The sequence below is a fragment of the Onthophagus taurus genome, chromosome 1 (assembly GCF_036711975.1).
Source record: "Onthophagus taurus isolate NC chromosome 1, IU_Otau_3.0, whole genome shotgun sequence".
Classification (NCBI taxonomy): Eukaryota; Metazoa; Arthropoda; class Insecta; order Coleoptera; family Scarabaeidae; genus Onthophagus; species Onthophagus taurus.
In genome coordinates this window covers 10,400,225-10,407,582 of record NC_091966.1, presented here as the reverse complement: position 1 = coordinate 10,407,582, position 7,358 = coordinate 10,400,225, and positions in this window count along the sequence as shown.

Here is a 7,358-nt window from a genome sequence, read left to right as displayed (position 1 = left end):
GCATACGAGATACAAGCAGAATTCTGATTATTCCACACATTTCTTGAGTTCCTCCCTTTAGTACTGTCTCTCTTTAAGGCAAACGTAGTCAGATCTTATTTGAAATTCGCCTTCTCTGGTATCTCTTTACGATATCTTTGATCCCTTCACCATAAGTTCAGTCAATAGTATTGTCAAAGTCCCAGTCTTTCCTTTTTACTGAACCCCTTGAGCTACACATATGTTTGGTTTCTTCGTAAATTATTGTGAAAATAGGAATATGTGAAGACAACTATTTGGGCTTCCTCAGTATATAATTCAATAATCAGTATTTCAACTGATTATTGATTTATTAACTGACAAAATTTATTAACTAATATCCTAAATTTACTATACACCACGACGCTGAGAACGTCTAAATCGATTACAGGACAATAACAATTTGGCTAATTCCATAGAATAATCAAAGATATTGATGCGTCAAAGATGTATTAATTTACACTAGCAAATGAGCATGTACAAGAAAGAATAAGTATATTGAATTGCAAGAGTTAATATCATTGGATCGAAAACGTCTGCAAATATCTGTTATGTAAACTAAAATCATTTACTTGAAACGAGCAGTAAATCGGCAAATGATGGATCCACGGCAATAACTATTTGAAATAAAACTATTAATCATATTTCTTGTGAAAGTAAATAATCTTAGCATCATATCTTACAATGCAACTAAACTCTCTGATGTATCATTATGATCATTCGCAAAAAGATGAATTTCGACATTCTATACAAATATAAAAATCATTGAATTCGTCTCATAAATTTTCTAATTTTCAATAAATAAGTATTACAAAATAACTGAAATGGTTTTGGATAATTAATATTTCATTTTATTGTAAATAGTAAAAAAATATATAGATGACCTTCTAAAAGTACTTAACTTTATATCTAAGAATCCTTTTTTTTATTAACAACTATAACACAACTTATCCTTCCCCATACCAATTTGAACGTTATTACAGCAATTCGCTTTTAATGTACAATTCGAGATTTTCGTTTTGCCCCGAAGGTTTAATTGCCGGGACAAAAGCATATGGGAGAGAATCTCCGCGCTGCTGGTGTGTAACGGAGCGAATTCCCTAGGCGTTATTGCGCGCCCTTCGAAGTAATCCCGTCCAATATATGTTATATGAAAGCTTGTAGAACACGCGAGCGACATCTGTTGTACGTTTTGGCGCGCCGGGAGAAAGCTCGTCTAAAGCCGCTATGCTTCGTCGACGGTTTATTATTTATTCGCGTATTGCGCCCCGTTTATAACTTGTAATCGTCGCTGGTTTTACGTTCGATAACATAAACTGTAACGTGTGGGGATCGCATAAAAGTGAGATCATCACGCGTTTAATTAAATTGCATTATTGTTGTTTGAAATTATCTTCTTTTTTTTATCACAAACTAAAATTAATGAATATAATACTGTATTTATCTGAAAACAATTTCAAAAGTAATAGAGTGCATTCCAATATCTTTAATCTGAAAAGTTCGTATTAGAACCGATTTAAGTCGATATCCCATTGTGGATAATTGTAAATTATGCACGATTCGAGATTCAAATTATTCGGCCCGTTGCGCTAATAGCACACCCGAATTGGACGGGAAACGGAATTCTTTTTTCGTGATTCTGGCAGCATCAGGCATTGGCCAAATTTATCGCAACGTCAGTTCCAAATATTTGACTTTAATCCGGCACCAATAAACGTGAGTGGGACGGCACTGGAGGTCAGCTCTCAGTTAAAACGTAACGGGAGAAATATGAGAGGAAGGAAAGTTTCGGGCGCGTTTGGTCAGGAGTCTCCCGAAATTAACCTGGTGGCGATTAGGCAAGCGCTTCAGTTCTTTCGGGACCCCCATTTGCATTCGGTTAGGGTGGCTTAATCAGCTTTCGGGGGTGTCTTCGGACCGGAGGCACTTTGCCGCCTCTCCTTCGCGACCATTACCATAATCCGGCCGCCCCCGGGGGCAGTTTTAGAATCTGGCCCGTTCTACGTCGGAAGGCGTTCACGCTTAAAGAGCGGGTTTACTGGCGTGTATAAAAAGTTTTTGTGCTACCGTCGCGCGAGCTTTGTTCTTTTAGAATTTATGGGCGCCCTTTTGTAACAACTTTCTTGGGCAGAATATCATTTCAATGAAAATTTTCTAACTGTTGCGGTATTAAACCAACAAAAGTTTAAATACTGTTACCACAGATAAAAAAGAAAAAATATCAACAATATAAAAACAAGAATTAAAACAAAGTGTTCTTTTTTCGATGTCAGAGTATATTGTTCACCGAAAATTTTCTTAGGTATACAATTGAAGGCAGTCTCAAATAATATATCTGCGTAGAGGTTTATCAGAAAATTATACCAAACGAATAATTCTGAAATTCGGTCCCCATATTTTTCCCCCAATAGTTGTCGTAACTTGATGACCATCGCTTTCTCGTGAATTGTAATACTTTTGTATCGATTGTGTATAGTCCAATTATAAACGAATATCGACCAAGAGCGACCTCTTTTGTTTGTACATTCTCTTTCGCCACCATGATTAACACCAAAAGGTACTATTAAAGTATCCTATCACTAGAACTAACAGTAGACCTAGGACTAGAAACATGCGGATTAAGTGCGTCTTTTGAAAAAGTATTTAACATTTCAGATTTCATGTCACAACCTTCTTCAGAAACAAATTCGAAGTGCTGGTGTTAGTTCTAGTTTTAGTTCAATGATTTAGATATAGTTTGTTTAATGGACTTAGTTTCACACTGGTATTCTCTCTGTAGAAGGCTTTCCTAGCACGTAAAAAGTTTTTAATATGATCGTCCGAATGTTTCTGACAATAGCGTATGCAGTAGTGGTGCTTTAGGTGCGATGGCTTTTTCCTTATTAGTTTTCCATTCATTTGATGTTCCGAGGACTATTCTGTATCCGGCGCCTCCACCCCTTTTACTGAATTTGTTTATTTGAAGAAGGTTTTTACTGGTTCAAGAAACAAATTACTATTCTCCGAAAAATAAAGATGTTAGGAAACCTGCAACAACTACTGCAAGGAAGTCCAAAGTATCTTTATGGGTAGATGCAAATCCGTCAGACATGAAGATATTTATTAGCTTCCTATATTCATTGAATTCCCTATGTGGATAAGTTTATTATGTCGAAACTTTGAGATTACTGATCGAGATGGAATATATCTTCAGAGAGAATACGCTTTCCTAGCTCATAAAAAGTTTTTAATATAACCGTCCAAATGTTTCAGACACACATGCTATGTGCAGTAGTAGCGTTCAATAGCTCCGATGGCTTCTTCCTTATTTATTTTTCATACATTTGATGATCTGAGAACTATTCATACGAAGAACGAATGAAGGAGGAGTGAAGGAGTCATGATTTCACTCATAGAAGAACGCTTTAGATGGATAAAGGATATTCCATCCTTTAACACTACACATTTCGTGGGTTCCTTCGATCAGAAGGTATGGTAAGAATAACACCAAATGTGTAATTCAAGCCGAACTTAAAACAGAATAAAATAGTGGTATTACAGAAATGGGAAGATTGACAAGATGTGCTCAGCAAACATTATGAGTCTACAACAACTTATCAAACCAGGAGTAAAAGCGTTGTAAAATCTGTTATGATTGCTGACTATAGTAAACTCATTAGAACTAACACGTGAAAAAGTGTTCACATTCTAGGTCTAGTGTTAGTTCTAGTGATAGTAGAATATTTATGTAACTTTTTAAAATTTTTAAATAATTACTAAGAAATTATTCTTTCTCTTTTAAGAGATATGTTGTAAGTCTGTAAGTACATAAATTGTGTAACAAATGTAATAAGGAAAACAGGGAGAAGAAGACCTAGATAGGTACGCAGGTAGCTTCGCTGGTTACGAAGTTTAAAAGTTTCTAAAGTCTCACAAGACTTACGTAATAAGTTTACGAAGGGCCGAAACGGCGAAATGGGACCTAGAGGAAAAGAAAAGGAGACCAGTTGCAGGACGAGGAGCACTTTATTATTATTCCGCCTGTGACCAACCTCGGGTCTTATACGAGTTTTAACCGAGTTTTTGGCGACACCGAGCTTTCCTTGTATAATTAGCAGGTTCCGCAAAAATGTCTCCTTTCAAAACATTTAACTTAACCAGTATAACATGTCCCGCTAACTAAAATTGACCTTCATTTAATTTTTTTAACACATTTAACAGAATTAGAATTTAGTTTATTTTAATACGACTATTTTTGTTAAAAAAGAGGATTCTATAAAATATTTACACACTTTAGTAGAAATTGAATAATGAATTATAGAGTTGGAGCTGTTTTTTAAATGTTTAAAAAGACTTTTAGTATCAATTTAAATTCATGAAAAAAAGCGAATGGGGATTGAAGAAAATCAATAATTTAAAACACAATTTATTCTTTCATTTGTAACCGAGATTTAGTTTTAACTTCAAATTTACAAACTGTTTTATTGCTAGAATTAACAAAATATACAATAATCAATCTTCACTGTAACACCATATTCATAACCATGTGTTAATTTCGGTTGGATATTAAACCGTAAACGTTAAAACCATTGGTCGTTAAACGGTAAATGGTAACCATTTTAGGTTGGATCGAAAAAGTTCCACACGACATACACAGCTCTTTTTACATTTTCCAATTATCATTTGTTTCTGTTAAAACGAATGGGCAATTATTAGGCCATTAAGAGGGCGGCGGGAGACAACAATAACAGGTAAACCGAATAATTAAATGGCCTGCGAGGATGCGAAGAGCGAGCGGGGGGATCGTGGGGACTGCGCCCCGGACGGACGCCGCGAACTATCTTGGTTATTGCGGTCATAATAACTGCACTGACTGCATACTAACATTACCATTTAAATGGTTGTCGGGTTTTGCTTAAATGTCCCGCAGGACGAAACAATTCCGGACCGACAAACGCGTTTCTACCGAGAGAGAGAGAGATATGGACTTCTAGTAGTCTATACAGACTGGAAAATGATATTAAAAGTTAAATTAACGAAATGCATGGACTTACATACAAAAGTGTTTATTTGGAGAAATTTTGTGTCTAAAATAATCAATTCAAAACCAATGATCATAGTCTCTTTGGTATCATATCCTAATAAATAAGATACCAGTGGACTGTTGAGTAAATGTAAAACTTGTTGTATATTAGAAAAGTAATTGGAGAAAATACAATCAAGATAATAATATCAACAGAGATTTTGTATCCCAATGGTACCATAGAATTAATTAGCTTCTTAAAATTCTCGTAACGCAGTTAGTAGAGATTCCCTAGATGGCTTCTCGGCAGAAAGATTTAACCACCCGCCCTCCAAAACCCCAAAACGAACCAACCCAGAGACAGAGGCATTATTCAGGGTCGCGCTACGAATACTGCTTATAGCCGTTAATTTCGTTGCATTAATTCTAATGGGGACAGTATCAAAGTTCCTTTATGTACAGTTGAGCGAGCGTCATTATTTCAACCCCAAGACTCCAATTCCGAACCCTCTCTCTCTCTTTATCACCAAATTTCCTCTCACTTTCTTCCTCTTAACCCCGCTTCGTCCCTCTGGGCGGTTATAAACTAATTCTACGAGTGCTCACCATCTTCGTATAAACATACAAACGGAAACTCGAAGGAGAAACTTAAAACGACAGAGGAGGCAACTAGTTTGGTATAAATGGGACGCCATTAAACTAATCTCTGGGTATACGGAGAGGAGTTTATAACATCGTCGGAGAGAGGCCGCGTGATCCGAACGGATTTCGAATGCCGCGCTGCGCCGTCTCTGAACCTAAATGCGTATATAACGCCTCTAAACGCGCACAAAGCCCGAGGATGGTCCACGCGACTATGTACAAATTAAAGGGCTCAATTGTCCATGTAAATTGTGCCTTTAATGGGCCGTGAAACCACTACTACACCAGAGTAATTGGTTGAACTTAGCTCTGTTATTTTACAATTCTGTCTCGATAATCTACATTTGATTAATTATTTTTAAGATTTCATCAATCAATGGAGTCAGCATAATAATGTTTAAAATTTGTTCACAAATTTGATGTTCAAAAGAAACATAAAGTATATCAAAATCAACACACCAACGTGTACAACAAAAAGCAACTGATTGTAAGTAAAGAAGTTTATTTTAAATCATGGCATAATGTTACTGTTTGATTAAATAAAACATTTTGTGTGTCCAATAGGTTATCAACAACGATTTTCAACCCTAACTGCGTAATTCTAGTCAACACCAGCGAAATATACAACCAGAATTAACGAAATTTATTTATTCATCTCACTAGAATGAATATCCGATGACCGTGGCCGTTAAAGATCATATCCCGACCATGGTAAATGAAGTAAGGTTGTATCATGATGTCCCCTGTTCTTATCGCATATGTTTAGTATATGTTTTAGTCAGATCTTCCGCTCATGTTTTATGGCTATCTGATGCATAAGCTGACAACATGATCTTCACCACTACAAAGGCTCTTTCAATGAGGTTGGCAATGAGCATTTTAAGGAATCTACGTTATAATACTTGTGAATTTATAAAGTATGAAAACACCGACCTCCAAAATCGATGGATTTCATCCTAAGGGAGATAAGTAATATTTGCTAAAATAATCTCCAAGTACTAGTACAACGCATTGCTCAATAACGCATCTTCTATTACTTATAGGAAGAAATCGTATTAAATCAAGGGATGTCTAGAAAAACTTTTTTGACCCGATTTTGTATAGAAGCAGTTAAGGTTGCGTTTTATTGCACCCTCAGCCAACTTATCGAAGATCATCTTTCTTGAATTTCTTCGAGATAACTCGTTCCATATAGTTCATATACCTTCACAATTTATTCTTCATCCTATCCTATTCACCTACCTAATGTCATCGAGACGGACAAAAGTACCAAAAGCACCCCGTTGTACTCATACGCTCCTACCACTTCAATAAGCATGACACTTCAAACTATATACTCTCCAAGTAATTGGGAAGGGTTTCAGACTACAGATGACGACCATTTCTGCTGATAACATAACTTAAATATATTCAAATCTAAATGGATCCAGTGACATTGATATCGGTTAAAGTGAGGATAGCATTCTTAAGCCTTTAAGGAGGACTTTGCGCAAAGTTCATTGGTGTTCTTGAAACATTTCAGTAACCATGATGATGTCATCAAGGTAACAGCATTGTGTATTGCGAACAACATCTAGGTGAACTGAAACAATCCACAACTGTAAATGGTTCCCTCAATTCGTTGTTTAGTCAGATCTACTACTAAGTTTTAATATCTGCTATAACACAATATTTTTCAATTTCTCGAACACAATTT